At 36.8% G+C, this 16,980-nt stretch overlaps 2 non-coding genes across 2 annotated transcripts; both read right to left on the reverse strand.

Moving 5' to 3' along the window:
* Positions 1-1,222: 1,222 nt before the first annotated feature.
* Trnav-aac lies at positions 1,223-1,295 on the reverse strand. The gene has a single exon. It is a non-coding gene; the product is annotated as a tRNA-Val (tRNA).
* A 4,972-nt stretch (positions 1,296-6,267) lies between these two features.
* Trnav-aac lies at positions 6,268-6,340 on the reverse strand. The gene has a single exon. It is a non-coding gene; the product is annotated as a tRNA-Val (tRNA).
* Between the last annotated feature and the right edge of the window lie 10,640 nt (positions 6,341-16,980).

Genomic DNA, 16,980 nt, shown 5'->3' on the forward strand with positions numbered 1-16,980 from the left:
AACAACCACTTGTTTTTAAAACTGACTCTTTATAACAGCCAACTGTTTATAACAACCACCTGTTTATAACAACCACCTGCTTATAACAACCACTTGTTTTTACAACCGACTGTTTATAACAACCACCTGTTTATAACAACCCTTAAAGGTCTATATGATATACTCCACACAAAAAATAAGCAACTTAAGTTGTTTCCTCCTCTACCCCCTCCATCCTAAATTATTTTCCCAACTTTATGTTGACTTATTTTAACAATACCAATAGTAAATCATAACACCTGAAAATGTAAGTAACATAAATTGAACAAAGTTAAAGTGACATATTTTACTTTTTCCTGTCCAGATGGAGGAAGGGAGGAAATGTTTTATTTAACGACGCACTCAACACATTTTATTTACGGTTATATGTCGCTAGAATATATGGTTAAGGACCACACAGATATTGAGGTAGGAAACCCGCTGTCGCCACTTTGAGGGCTACTCTTTTCGATTAGCAGCAAGGGATCTTTTATATGCACCATCCTATTGACAGGATAGCACATGCCACGACCTTTGATGTACCAGTCGTGGTGCACTGGCTGGAGCGAGAATTTTTAATTTTTTAAAAATTCGTCTATATATTTGGAGCATACATTTTATTAAAACTCCAATCTCCAATATTAGCAGTAATCTTTAAAATTCTGCCTTCAAGATCACAGCTATCAAAAGTTACTGTAGACTAATTTTTATTTTCCTAACATGCCCGTAGGGGGAGTTGGGGATGGGGATGGGGGGGGTGGGGGGGGGGGGTGGAGTAGAAGGCATGTGCCGCACCTCCCCTCCACGACGAAAATCGACGGGTTCTTTTTCCAACTCTATATAAATAAAGATAAAAAGAGGTCTTGTGTGACACCTCAACACCAACTAGGTCCACTTAACGAGCTACTGTCGGCATACTAAATTCCAAAACTATATGTAGCTCGCTTTTACCTTTGACGGACCGTTCAAAATTGCACCTAACTTCCTTCATAAAAAATGCGCACCATTTATCTTTGGCTATAATCCTACGGGACTTTAGTTGTTGAGTATATATTATTGCTATTCTTTGAGGTGTTATCTAATTATTTCTTTTATGTGAGGGTTTTCCCCATTGTTTTGCTGTTTCTATTATAATTAAATGAAATCTAATTTAAAAACGAACAAATCTGTAAATGATGTCTTAAATTTTTACATTTTCAAAAAGAGGTTCTGGCGAGGCTCGAACTCGCGGCCTTTTGCGTGTTAAGCAGACGTGATAACCACTACACTACAGAACCCTTGATAAGATATGCTGTGATACACAGATAAAACAAATTGTATGATTTACTAGAATCATATATTATGTTACAAGTCAGCTTTGATGTGAAACGGTGTTTAACGACACCACTAGACATAAGAGTACGAGACGGGGGGGGGGGGGGGGTGTGTGTGTGTGTAACTGCCCCCTAGTGTTGGAACAAAACTTCAAATTCGGGCAAAAATTATTAAGATATTCTGGCAAAATGTGCTAACCTGAGATCTTTTTACCATGTATTTCCATCATTCTACCGTCAAAATTAGTTATAATCCATGTAAAAATGCATAATGACTCGTTTGTAACCCTATATAGCTGTTTAGCAGTAATACTAATATGAATAAAGGTTGTTATCCAGATTCGGGCATTTTCGTTTAATTCGGGCAAAAGCCAGCCTGCCCCCCACCAAAAATAGAAGCCCGTACGCCTATGCCACTAGAGCATATTGATTTATTAATCATCGGCTATTGGATGTCAAACATATGGTAATTTTGACATATAGTCTTAGAGAGGAAACCCGTTACATTTTTCCATTAGAAGCAAAGGATTTTTTTATATGCACCATTCCACAGACAGGATAGCACACAACAACGAACAACTAACTCACTCTCCTGGACAGGCAGCCCAGATAGCTGGCCCATTGGGCTATTTCTCGTTCCAGCCAGTGCACCAAGACTGGTATATCAAAGGCCGTGGTATGTACTAACCTGTCTGTGAGATGGTGCGTATAAAAGATCCCTTGCTGCTAATCGAAAAGAGTGAAGTGGCGACAGCGGGTTAACTCTCTTAATATCTGTGTGGTCTTAAACCATATGTTTGACGCCATCTAACCGTAAATAAAATGTGTTGAGTGCGTACTTATTTAAAATCATCATAACTATGCAATAAACATTGTATTTCCACTAATCATAAGCAAAAGCTCATTACTGACATCGTGTGAAATATATTGGAATTTTACCAATTTCCGTGAGTAAATTTATGTCAAACACAAGATTGATTAATAGACCTCTTTTACATTCCTACTGCGCATGTGCGCGAAGAGTAACGTCCATTGCCGAAGTGGACGGTATCGAGGCTATATACAAATTGGGGGGGGGGGGGGGGGGGGGCATGATCGACAGTTGTCACGAGCATCGTGAGTAGCTTCGTAGGAGCTGTGAAAATCTGGAGACTAACGTACATATTTCGTATAAGATGGTAAAATGGCTGCGAAAAACGGTCTACTAACGTTTACATCGGAATGGTTTCAGACCAAACGCAGTCTCTGGAGCCGCCTGTCTAGGGTTTTTTTTAACAACGTAAAACTAAGATTCATACAATTAAATTAACTTTAGTGGAATGTGTTTGCTACTTTTAACAATTAGAATTATAGTTAAATATTTACGCGGATATCCAGTAATGTTTAATTCTCCAGTATTTAAAATTTAATAAAATATGCCTCCCCTTCCCCCTAATCCCGCCCACAAAACCCCTAACTCACATAGACCTTTATCACAGCTCTATTTTCCCCTTATCGTTTCATTAAAAAAGACAGTCGTACAACTACTAATAAGTGTTACATGTCTATCCACAAATTATTTATTTATTTTTATTTTATTTTATTTTCACTATCATTTATATCAGATACATACAGGTTCACATGAAATAATATCTAATATTGAAGAAGTTTTAAAACATATATGCATTTTGTGTGTGCGTGCGTGCGTGCGTGCGTGCGTGTGTGTGTGTGTGCGCGCGCGCGTGTGTGTAGCGCCGTGACCTTATTTATTATTTTATTTATCTTATTTTATTTATTTTATTATATTTCTTTGTTTGATTCTTTCCTTCATTTATATTAGTTCATATACATCTTTATTTACTTCTCACTATCACTTATATCAGTCACATACAACTTCATTTGAAATATCTGGTATTTTTGAAAGTTAAATTATAAAAAAAAATTATTTACAGGTATTTATTTATTTATTTATTTATTTATTTATTATTCAATTTATTTTCTTTGTTTGATTCTTTCTTTATTTTCACTTCACCATCATTTATATTAGTCATATACATCTTCATATCGATGAAATATCTGTGGTATTTATGAAGTTTTAAAACTCTTGGCCTGTTTACTTTTGTTGAAAGTCCGTCGTCCGAGACATGGCACTTAATATGTTTCGTCACTGACCCACCCCTTCAAACATTCAAACGAAGTACCTTATGACTGCGCATAATAAACCCTCATGAGATATTTATAATATCATAAGAGACCATCTTGAGTTTGTATCCATATTATCAAGCTGTCGGTCCTAGTCTCAATCTGTTATAAATAAAACTTACATGTTTCTTAGGTTAAATAATCTTGCTTCGAATTTAAATAGCTGTATATGCAATACAGTTACATTTCTGATCATTCCCAGGACGGTAGCAACTGAGAGGACTGTAGCCCCACTTTTATATACCCGTTTTAAAATATGGCTTTCCCCCACACACCACCAACTAAACTGTGTCCCTCCACTACAGATTGTGCCCCCTCCCCTCCCCAATTCTAGATATCGTTCCTACGGGCCTGATTCTAATGTTTTATAGTACCATAACTCAAATTTCATATGTATCATTTAATTTTATTCCAAATACCGAACAAAATTTTAAATAACTTGGTGAAAAGAAATCCCGAAAAGAATCCTGAATGTATTTATCTGTATAATGCTTTATAAATATTTAAATCATGTTAAATACAATAAATATCTGCATACATACACGCGCGCACACATTCATATTATTTCAACCTATATCCGATATTTATTGCGTACGAATCCGAACCGATGGTTTGTCCGGCGTTAACAACCAAATATTTTTTATTTCGTGATAAGCGATAATTCACAAATGTCTCCAGTAAGTCTTGCTGGATGTCGACAGAATAATTAGTCATGGAGATATTCACATTCCTATTGCGTGGCCTCCCATTGTGTATACCCCCCCCCCCCCCCCCCAAACTTGTCCACAGGTCTATTTTTGCGAGATCTCGCGTGAGTTCGCGGTTTGCGTCCTCGAGTTACCCTGCAACGGGCACATGCGTAGTGGAATGTGAAAGAGGTCTATTGTACGAAAATAATGTCTTGAAGTTGCCAACATTTTACTGCAGAAATCTACAAATCTGATACAAGTATTGTTTATATAGCTAATTGGTCTTTTCGTTGTCTTGCTTTGACATGTGATACTGACATCGTGTGTATTGATGCATGCAGTCGCTGTCGCCAACTCTAGTCTCTGCCACTTCCAGCCACAGAACTTTACATTTAATTACGTAATCTAGTGGAAAGACATTTTACATGTCAGAGGCGTTATTAGGACTAAATTGGATAGTTTTATATAAGGCAAAACTGAATGTCAATACACAGCCACGGTAACTTGGATTTTTTTTATGCTTAGAAAATAACGATTTCCCGGCAGAAACTTATTTCTCCGCGGGAGACTTGATCAAATACCGGGAGTCTCCCGCGGAATCCGAGAAGGTTGACAGGTCTGGCGTCGTTAAATGAAAAAACATTCCTTTACTCCCTTCCTTCCCATATAGCTGAGGTGTGTGCCCAGGACAGCGTGCTTGAACTTTAATTGGATATAAGCACAAAAATAAGTTACAATGAAATAAAAGTAATGCCTGAGCCCCTCTCATTAGGGTGTACGTTCTTTATGGAGAGGCGGGACGTAGTCCTGTGGTAAAGCGTCCGCTTGCTGCGCGGTTGGTCTAGGGATCGATCCTCACTTGTGGGCCCATTAGGTTATTTCTAGATCCAGCAGGGCGACCAACCTAATGGAAATATTTTTTTCCCGGAATTTTCTTATATTTTAATTTTTATGTGTGCGAACGCGCTTTTCAAAATAATAATTTAAAGTGCGCGAAAACGTCATTTTCATAAAGTAATTTTAAACCGTGCGAAAAATGTTATTTTTGACATATATTTGCAAAATGATAATACAAATGAATATATCATTATTTGCATGTGAATTGGAACATCCTTATAACCCCCACCACCACCACCACCTACACACCTACACACACACACACACACACACACACACACACACACACACACACATCAAAAATCATCAACAAGTTCACACAAAAACCCCACTTTATTAGCAAATATTCTATTACACTTTAAGACTCCCACCTACAGAATCTGATTAGCAATAAAGTGGCGAACAAACTTGGGACCAATGTTATTTTTATGTAGGTACATTGCCACATATGCACTATTTCATCATATGCATGGAGTGGGGTCGAACTAATTTGTGGCGAAGTGGTTCGGGGACGAAACGTCTGCTACCCACATTAAGACTGGCTGCCGTTTTGCATTACGCTTACATTATTTATTATTATTTAACTTACTTGGAATAAAATAATATCGGTATGTATATTAATGTCATGGATGCGTCATATAATAGATTAGTGTTAGCCAAATATTATTTAGTCAAATGTTGCATATGAAAGCCAATGGAAAGAAGACAATTGTTGGTTCGGTTTTTTTTGGGGTTTTTTTTTTTGTACGAACGTAGCGTTCTTCTACTGTATATTCATGCTTTCATCCACGATGGCAAAATTGCATACATAGCCATAAAACTGATGCCCGCCCAGTAGGAACATAAGTCTATGATATTTAAAATATCTTTAAAATGAATACATAAACTATTCTGGTATAAAAAATAAGAAAGACAATTTTCATATATGGCTTCAGTTGACAATAGACACACGCCCACGGCCTTGGTAATGGCACAACACTAGACAAAACGGAGCTCAGGTTGAAATGAGTGATACAGATATTTAATTCTAAGAATAATTAGTTGCTTAAAAAATCCCCAATTGTGAATTTGAAAAAAATTCCGGATATTTGGCATCAAACCACAACGAAATTATGGTTTTTAAAATAACAAAAACTGTTTTTGAAAATATTACATTATTTTCTGAAAAGAGGTTCTGGCGAGGCTCGAACTCGCGACCTTCTGCGTGTTAAGCAGACGTGATAACCACTACACCACAGAACCCTGGATAGTATACATTAGCAAACATATTCGTTACGATTATCATGTTACCCGTTATCTAGGATGTAAAGCCGTGTGCTGGAGTGAAAAGTAAACACATATTAACTTTGGTCGGGTTGGATCGTAAATCCTTTAAAGACGTGATCAATCGACGATGGCGTTTAGGGCCCCCCGCTCCTCATGTACACCTTTTGTACCTTTGCTCATTACCTCCCTCCCCCATGTACGGGCGTACATCGTTCTTTCGCACTAAAATATACTGAAGAGCTTTGCATATGTACTCTGCCAGCACCCCATCCCCCCACCCCGTTCGTTCTTGGTAAGTGAAGAGTTCCACATTATGCAAGACATGTTGTTCAGTCGTAAACTTGTTACTTCCTCGAAACATAAACAACAGTGCGTAAATAATATATAGAAAAAATATTATATCTATGTTCAGGGTCTTCCAAGTTGTTGTTAGGAATATCCCTAAATAATCGTAAATCTAACAATAAAGTATGATCGATTTTGATTTATTCTCTCTCTCTCTCTCTCTCTCTCTCTCTCTCTCTCTCTCTCTCTCTCTCTCTCTCTCTCTCTCTCTCTCTCTCTCTCTCTCTGTGTGTGTATGTGTATGTGTATGTGTATATGTGTATGTGTATGTGTATGTGTATGTGTGTGTGTGTGTGTGTGTGTGTGTGTGTGTGTGTGTGTGTGTGTGTGTGTGTGTATGTGTGTGTGTGCGTGTGCGTGTCTCTAAATAACCGCATGCTACTACTAATTACTAGAAAACGTAATACAATTTAACCACTAATCGTAATTGATGGTTCACCTAAACACATTACATTGTTAGCTAGAAGAGAAATTAATTTAGAAAAGTAATCATTATGTATCCAGGAAGAAATATCCAGATAGCTTGGAACTGAACAAGGGGGGACAATAATAAGGGAGGTAAGAACATGCGCGTACAGGATGGACTGAGTAAATGCTCACGAATGTCACAGAAAAGTTACAACAATGTGTTCTACAAGACTCGGATGTGGGGAAACTGTAATATATTTCAGGGCCGTACCCTGATCAAAATCATAGGAGGGGGCAATACTTTTTTTTTAATAAACAAATGAAACTACAAAATAAACCCTGAGATGTGTATTCTATTTTCTGGAGTAAAAAAAAAAAAGAAAAAAAAAGTGAGATTCTCGGATGGGGGGGGGGGGGAGGGGGAGAACTACCCCCCCCCCCCCTGAGGGTATGGCCCTGTATTGCGTCTATCTGGAAATTATATTCCGCCGAACGTTATATCCAAGAATATAAGGTACTCCAAAATGTTTATTAAGTTTTAGTAATCCTAACGTTCGAGTACAACAAATAATCGGGTCGAGTATTTCGGCTGCAGTGAAATTACATCATATATTGCAGTCAAGCCAAGTTAATGGGTTTAACGTGCACAGTCAGAGCAAGCTGTTTTAGCGCAGGCTTGTCATGGAAAGGAAAGAGTTAGGGAGGGAGGGAAAGGGGACCGCCCACACTGGCACGTACAAGGGAGCACCAGCAGCCCGACCGCGGTCAGTAACAGGCGGAGGGTTGGTTTTGGTGCTATGGAATTTGAAATGTCCCGTAGGATTAATGCAAAAAAGGAATAAGTGCGCAATTTGAATGAAGGAAATTTGACACAATTTTGATCGGTCCACCTCACTGGAAAGAAGGACCTATATATGTTTTGGAACTTAGTTTGCCGAGAGTAGCTCATTACTAGGACCTAATTGGTGTTGATATGTGTCCCTAGGTTGCCCATAGGGGCCCTTATAAGGCCTTATATTCCAGGATCATGTCATGGCTTACATATACTCTTCAAAAAAAGTAGGGGAACCTGAAATATTAATGTTAATATCAACTATTAGACCGAGCATACGTTTTGACCACAGACATCCTAGTAAAGAACGTTCAGGTCTGTTTATCAACACACCGAAACACATTCCATAGTTTGCACGTGCATCACGCAGTTGCCTCGTACACCTGCGTGGGGTGTCATTCTCGATTTTGACAATTTCCAGGAAGGTCGATTAATCACTGTGGAACATTATTTCTGTCAATCGTTTTCATTCTGTTGATCATACAGTTGTTATTGTTTTGGTTTTAGTCATTTTTATTGTTTGAATTTCGATTTACTGATAAAAAACCCGTCAACTTTCAAATTTCACTTCTGACCCCAGTCGTGGTGATCATAAAACCTACTGTAATACTGAACTACTGGTTGTAATGTTTGCCCAATTAAATCACTATTATCATATAACCATTCCCCACAGCTAATATACCTTACAATTTTGGCAATTGTAAATTCTTCTTAGAGTTCCCCTATTTGTTTTGAAGAGTATTATACATATTGTTTTGGTACTTCAAAAGGTAGGACTTTCCTTTGGCACTGTCACGTATAAAAAAACCCATTATAAATACTTATAATAAATAGAGTTAGGGTTAGGGTTACTTAGGGTTAATGACAGTGCCAAAGGAAAGTCCTTCCCTTCAAAATACATTTTAACCCTAAACACTTAGGGGATGCAATTACAAAAACACTGAAAATATTAATAGACTGTCGATGTTCTTCTTCTCAAACAGCGACAGAAATTGCCGATGCTTGTTAGGTAAGGCCCCCTTTTCACTTGTGGTACCCCCGCCCGCTACCGACCCTGGATGGGATGCAAGTGCTCTCTTGCACTTGCCAAGCGCGGGCGGTCCCCTCTGCCCCCCCCCCCCCCCAATCCCTTTTCTGTCCTGGACGGAGGTGCCGGTGCAAGTCAATACCTGCGCCTATGAAAGGCGTGTGCTACAACAGCCTGCTCTGAATGTGCGCGTTGAAACCTATGACCTGACCTGACTAATAGTATCAACAAATTGCTCCTATTTTTAGTTTGGTTTGTTTTCCCAACTCCTCACTTAAGTGGTTTTGTAGTGTAGTTAGACTTGGACTATACCTCATGCACTATGTAAATATATAGGTTTTCTTGGTCCGAGAACGCGGAAATAACACTTTCAGATAGCATAAACTTCATATAAAGGTCTTTCCTGCCTTTGGTACACCTAAGTGATTCATATATTTCATGTTGTACATAATAATTTTGATACATCATTCCCTGTGCGTGTGATGGTTTGCAGCAGTGATGCCACAGACAACAAGCATCTTCTTCACTTCACACGATGTGCTTAAATGGATCTGTAAAAGCATCAACTTTTTTTCATATTGGGTCTAATATAGTAGGATAAAGGGTACATCGTTTGGTCCTTAAGTGGGTGTATGCAAAGGCATATTTGCACCCCGAGTCTCCAGATTTTTATTGATCTGGCATGAAAAACTAAATTAACCAGAAAACTAGTATGTGCAGCATTATTAACATTGATAATATCAGGTAAGTAGGATTCGTCAGGAAGTTACAATCACGCTTATAGATTTCTTTACAGTTAGGTAATTGTTAAGGTTTTGTGCAGTTCTATGTATTTAAATAACAACAACAACAACAATAATAATAATAATGCATGTCTAAATCCCCTTAAAGATCCTTCGACTAACCATCAACCATCAACAGAAATAGGTATCACATAATCTTAACACGACATCACAAAAATGTCACCTTCCACCGACAAGAAATACCAGTTTCTGTTCTCTATCTCTCAGTTTGCACCATATAAGACATACAAGGAAATGTTTAAGTGTCTTCTTAAGACAGACTGCTGCTTAACACAGATGACAACAAGAGCTTGCCCTTTATTTGCGTTTCACAATAACCCTGATCACACTTTGTTTTTCAGACTGCAATTTTCGGCAACTATGGAATTATCCTTGGATATGATAACTCCCGATGATGATTTTGAGATGATTAGCATCAAGCGTCGAGTCTACACCCAACACGACTTGGACAAGGTCTACCATGAAACGCCAACACCTAAACCCTTGAAGAAAGAACGCACCAGAAATGCATGTCGAAGAAGACAGTTTGTACTACTCTATGTGCTACTCTGCATAGCTACGAAATAGACAGCAACCAAGAGTTAGTAGCCTACGGAGCAACCAACCTGCTCGGGTCATTTCTTCAGTGTTTTCCAATGTGTGTGGCACCACCAAGAACAATGCTCCTTAGTTCGCTTGGAGCCAAAACAACGCTGAATGCGATTCCAACTGCCATATCTATGCTGGCAGTGTTGCTGGTGGCGGGTCCACTCTTTGTCTCTCTTCCAGTAACTGTTTTGGCAGCAATGATTATCGTAGCAGTGAAGAATGTACTGCTTCAAGTCAGACAACTTCCTAATCTTTGGAAGGTCTGCAAATCAGATTTTGTGATTTGGCTGGTAAGAGTAATAGTTTGTATTCTAGTTGATCTTGATATTGGTATTATCGTAGGAGTGGGAACATTTATATTTACAGTCATCGTTCAGAGTCAGTTTTCATCTGGGAGACTGGTTGGAGTCTCGGAGCAAGAAGACAGTTACCTGAACTTCAAAGGTCGTAAAAATATCAAAGAACTGAACGGGGTAAACATATTTTACTTTAACACAATATTATATTTTGCCAGCGCGGCCAGATTTAAATGACAGCTTTTCCAGAAATTTTTTAATCCATTAAATTTTGAGATTGGTAGGTGTATTATTGTTGATGGTTCAAAGGGCAAAGCAATGTCGAATGGTGTAAACGACAATGAAACGTGGATCCATCACATCATTACAGACTGTTCAGCTATGACCTACATTGATACGGCTGGCGTAAATGTCCTTAAGATGGTCATTAAGCAATTCAAACGAGCTGGGACAGAACTATTTCTAGCAAACTGTTGCCGATTTATGCTGATTGTGTTGGACAGAGCTCGGGTTTATGACATCCTGCCAAAAGATCATGTTTTCTTCAGTGTACACGACGCTGTGACCAAAGCAGCTGGAGCAAGATTATTTGTAGTGAAACTGTAGGCTAAAATGAGATTTTAAAAAACTTGATTATGGTGCACATGAATGTCTGTTTGATGTGGAAGAAGTATATGGGTCGGTATTAGAGCATTTTTCTCTTTTTCCTTTCCCCTACGTCAACCACCAATGATTTCCCCCATGTTCAATGTATATGATAAATATGCCACATCTTTTCAAATTATAGTATGATTTCTAGCATCGATCATAGGATACAACAATAGTTCTGATTAATGTTATACTACGTAAGTGTCAACAGCAAGTGTCAGTTGTCAGGATTCGAACCTATTACACTTATTCGCGTGATATTTTGTCTGTCTAGCATCGTTTTTAAAAATATGTTTTTATTTACAATATCAACATAATACATAAATAAATACATGTATATAATAAAACAAATTAAAAAATCACACAAACATATCACTCACACCAAACAAACTTACACAATTATTTAAACTTTACTAACACCTATAAAGTCTGAAGAATATTGACTGCCAATAGTAATTTTCAAAAGGATATTTAAAGATTAATACATCATGGTTCAAGTCAAGAAAGATATTATCGTTAATATATTGATATGTAAAAACAGAAAGTTTATTTTGGCAACTACATGTATTTTTTTTTTATTGTCCCCGGAAACATAAGCAAGGTCAAGGTTGGGGCCTTGAACCATTGCTGTACATGGTATTATTGTATAATATTCATAAACGATACATAATTAAAGCTATACACTCGTATATAATGCACTTATTAAACAATATGTGTATACGTATGCATGTGCGTGTGTATGAGAGAGAGAGAGAGAGAGAGAGAGAGAGAGAGAGAGAGAGAGAGAGAGAGAGAGAGAGAGAGAGAGAGACAGACAGACAGAGACAGACAGACAGATAGACGGACACAGACACGGACGTATGGATTAGCAGGGATGAAGCCGAAGATAGACGAAAGGGAACACAAAGGGCGCGAGCCGTATGCACACATGCATAGTATTCAATATCAAGATGAAACGGATAGGCTTAACATGATACTGTAAAACGGGATATTAGCAATGCATAAGCCTTATATAACTGAAGGGGAAATGTTCTGAAGACTAGGAAGAAGAGTACTAGAAATAGAAATAAAGAGTGAGAGAAGAATAAAAAAATAAAAAAATAAAAATTCTTGAAAGATAAATAAGATCAATGAGATCTTAAAAAGAAAAGAAATTATAGAAAGCCGAGATTTGTTTTCCGAACTGGCGTTATTTTGCATAAAAGTATGCTTATTAGCATATTCGTATATTTTGTTATTAATAAGTTTATACACGAATTTATACAATTTGTTTGAGGAACTGCTGCCAAGGTTCTCACTGATCATCAATGTCTTTATACAGGCAATTTTTATCAAATATATATTTTTCAATCTGTATTTTATCAATAATGAATCTTAGCATTGCGTTTTTATTTAATCTGATCTTTTGTAATTTCGTTCTATATATATATATAATACTTAATATTAATAATCAACCAATTAATAAAACAATGCTTTTTCGTTATATCAAATAAAACCATGTTTTTATCCAACTGAAAATATTCACCTTTTTTAATGCCCATTCTTCTACTGCTTTCCATAGGACTGAATGAATGAATGAATGAATGAATGAATGTTTAATGACACCCCAGCACGAAAAATACATCGGCTATTGGGTGTCAAACTATGGTAATGCAAATAAATAAAGTGATGATCAACATCAACATAAAAATTCAAGACTTAAACAAAAACAGTGTAAAGAACTGTGCAAAAACACAAATATCACAGAATTTTACGGATACTGAATTTTACTCAAAACTTCAATTTTGTGCTGTATTGGCCATTCTCAAAGAGAATGTTACACCAATGCACCACGGTGAGGTTACAGCACACGCAGGGGTCCATAGGACTGTAACTTTAGAGCACTCATAAAAGAAGTGTTCCAGTGTTTCTGGCATAAGATGGCAAAAATCGCAAATATTAGAATCAGCATATTTTATTTTATTTAAAAATATATTTGCAGCTGTTATCCTGTGTAAAAGTTTATACTGAAACCATAATAAAGATGGGTCTTTAATAGTTTTGAATGGTAGAGCATAATACTTTCCCCATACTTGTGAAGCGAAGTCAAACCCCAATACTGAATATCTTTTTTGAGACGTAGGAACTATTGTAGTGCGATTTAATATTGCGTATATTTGCTTACTTAGATTTATATCTTTTAATAAATAGTTTTATTTTAAACAGAAGAATCGGGTTGCAAACAGTGTTAAAACTTTGGTTGTTTGATTTTGTTGTTTTACAAATATATAATTTAATGGCTCTGATTAAAGAAGCATATTCTAAAAAAATGGATTGTACTTGATATTTTGTTATGAAGGTATTTAATTGAAATTCATTAATGTCCCATTTTCGTCTATTAGATCTTGAATAAATACTATGCCTTTTTGCAAATAAATCATATAAATAAAAGGTTTGCCGTTTTTAAAAAAAAAATTGCTATTATACCAAATGTTTAGGCTCATTAAATCTTCATTATTATCAGGCGTTTCTTTCTGTTGAATGGTAAGAGGGTGATCTTGTCAATTTTATATTTGACAATGCTGGCATCAATTTTAGAACCCTTACAGGTCATGGCACTTGGCACGTTTTAGGTGGTATTGCATGTGTTACCCTTACAGGTGAGAAAGTAGACCAGCCTGCCATTCCTAGGTCAACTCAGTAAGTCAGGACTATTGTCCAAACAGGTCAACTTGAAAGTAAAATCAAAGTGTACTAAACGCCCATTGCCCCAGGATTGAAGTCCATCATGATCGGGCCGCTTTAACCTCCCAAACCAAATCCACCTCTCCTGAAAGTGTCCAAATGCTTGGATAGTATCTGATTAGCAAGTTTGTCACTTGGCATCCCTGTTTCACAATATCCATTATGGTGTGACTTCATATATATATATATACACAGTGAAACCTCTCAAAACCGGACCATGTGTAAACTGGAATTTCCACAAACCGGATATTTTTTCACGGTCCTTTTTTAAAATCTACACAGAACTTAACCTCTCTAAGCAGGATACCTCTTAATACCGAATATTTTACTTGGTCCCGAGGGTGTCCGGTTTAGAGGGGTTTCAATGTATATATATATATATATATATATATATATATATAATTATATTAGTCTGGTGCACCATTTGCATGTTTCGCTAAAAATTTGTATTATATATGGTTTACACACATAGCTCATGTATATTTACGAATGCGAGTTCTATATCTAACAAAGTATTTGTAGTCTGTATGCAGTGGCTGAAATGTTATTTCTGTAATGTTATCTTTCATGTTCATCATTTATTTCAGTTAATGTATTATGTCAAATTATATCGTGGAGAGACATTTACATAGGCCTACAGCCTGTTTGCCGATCCATTTCATTTATTTTAAATGAATAAATATTGTTTAAAAAAGAGTGACTTCATGCAATGTGCTGTGACGGGAGATAATCATGAGAAAAGTAATATTCAGATCTTGTCATTCGTTTATCAGGACCCATCTCAACCTGAAACTATGTATTTTGCTTTGTGTTTTGCACAAACGTTGTCCGAAAAGCATTCACTTGGTGTTTGTCCTGTCACATTTGACCAACCCCTGTATATCAAGCCAACTGAAATTGTAATATCGTCTTTCCCAGAGCTCAATAAGATTGTTAGTAGACTCTGTCTTAGTGTTTGCTGAATATGGCAGTGCAACCTCAACAAAATCTCCTGAACAGCGATGAACACAGCAAAACATATAAGCTGATATAGTTTTTGATTTGGAAATGAAAATCACATCTAAATTTATTATTTCTTTGGTGCGGGAAATGGCAAAAATAATTTCGCTTTATCAAAACGTTGATTGGAAAAATTGAGGGAGTAGATCTGATTGTGAAGCATAGCATCACAGATGCTGACTGGTTGATTGCATCAACTGTGATGAATACTGCCTAAACACAAAATGTACCTGTTGTTGTTGTGGCGACTGACACTGATTTGCTGGTGATGATGGTTGCACAAGCCACCTCAAACATGGATCTCTATATGCTTTCTGGGCATAACCCATTGCAAGTATACTGTATAGGTGAAATTCAAGCAGCTTTTAGCAACCTCAAACAACATCTGATGTTTGTACATGCAATCACAGGGTGTGATACAATGGCTGCCCTCTACAATCAAGGGAAGAAGAAGGCTTTTGCACAGGCTGATGGTGGCGACAACTGGGACTGTTTAAGTGTCTTTTCACAGTCTAACAGCTAATGATATAGCAAGTGTTGGAGAGGTGTTTCTGCTAAAGCTATATAGAGCAGTTAGATCGAAGTCACAGAACAAACATTGTTATGTCAAGTATTTTCGATCTGTCTCTTTATCTTCATCTGGTTTTAAGTTGGAATCACTCCCTCCAACTCCAGTAGCTGTAAAATATCATAGCTTTAGAGCACACCATACTGTCCAGCAGTGGCAGGCGAAAGAGTTATCGCCAACTGATTGGTGATGACAGTACAGGGAGAGACCGTTTGTTCCAATGGAAAATAACAGGCCGGTTGCTCCAGAGAAAGTGCTGAAAATTATATCCTGTGCCTACAAGGGAGGGTGTGGAAAACGGTGTGGCCGTTACAAGGCCGGTTTGGAGTGCACCTTCGTGTGTACTGTTTGTGGTGGACACAACTGTACAAATTCTCATGCTATTGATGCAGACACTGATGTTATTGATTAGTCTTCCCAGACTAAAGGTAATATAAGCTAATTATGAGTAGTCAAAAGTTGGTTTTAATTGCTTATTGGAATATCTTTTATAGTATATAGATGCAAATATAATATTTCTGTAGTATATAGTTATAAGTTATGCAAATATGTTGATTTCGAAGCCAAATATTGGTCTCGTTGGCGGAAAGTGGATCGCCTTGTCTACAACCTCTTTCTAGTTTAAAACTTTCTGACAGAAATCCATTTTGTAAAATCCTTGATTCTGAGTTATTATAAAATGTTTTAATCCATGATTTAATTGACATTTTAAAATTGAAAAACTCAAGTGCTTGTTTAACGAACGACCAAAAGACAGAATCCAATGCCTTTTCAAAATCTACCAGGAACAATAAGCCTGGAATTTTATTAACTTCTGTATATTGCATTATATCGTATATTAGTCTTACATTTTCAACTAAAAATCAACCTTTAATAAACTCAGTTTGATCTTTTGAAATTATTTTATCTAGCACTTTTTTAATTCTGTTAGCAATGCAGCCAGAGGCAATTTTGTATATACAATTTAATAGTGTAATTGGTCGCCAGTTTTTTAAAAAGTATTTAGGTTTATTAGGTTTTGGTATGCATGTAATAATTCCTAATTTCTGTGTGTTGGACATTTCGTTTATATTATAACTGTAATTAATGGATCTAACAATAAAATGCCCGAGATCCTTCCAAAACATTTTTAAAAATAGTTTTAAGGAACGTTAACGCTTCTGAATATGCTATTTCTCCTTCTAGTTCCTGTGCTTCTGTATCTGTTAACTTATTAGCCTCAATGTTATAGATATACTGTATGTTTTCGTTATTTGCTTGATTTGTTTTTGAGAAGAGTACTACATGTATATTGATTTTGAAGCAATCCAAAGTACTGGGACATGTATTGCTTAAAAAATCTAACCGGATTGATATTTGACCCTCTGGTTTCAGCTAT

This window comes from Gigantopelta aegis, unplaced genomic scaffold (genome assembly GCF_016097555.1).
Source record: "Gigantopelta aegis isolate Gae_Host unplaced genomic scaffold, Gae_host_genome ctg3387_pilon_pilon:::debris, whole genome shotgun sequence".
NCBI lineage: Eukaryota > Metazoa > Mollusca > Gastropoda > Neomphalida > Peltospiridae > Gigantopelta > Gigantopelta aegis.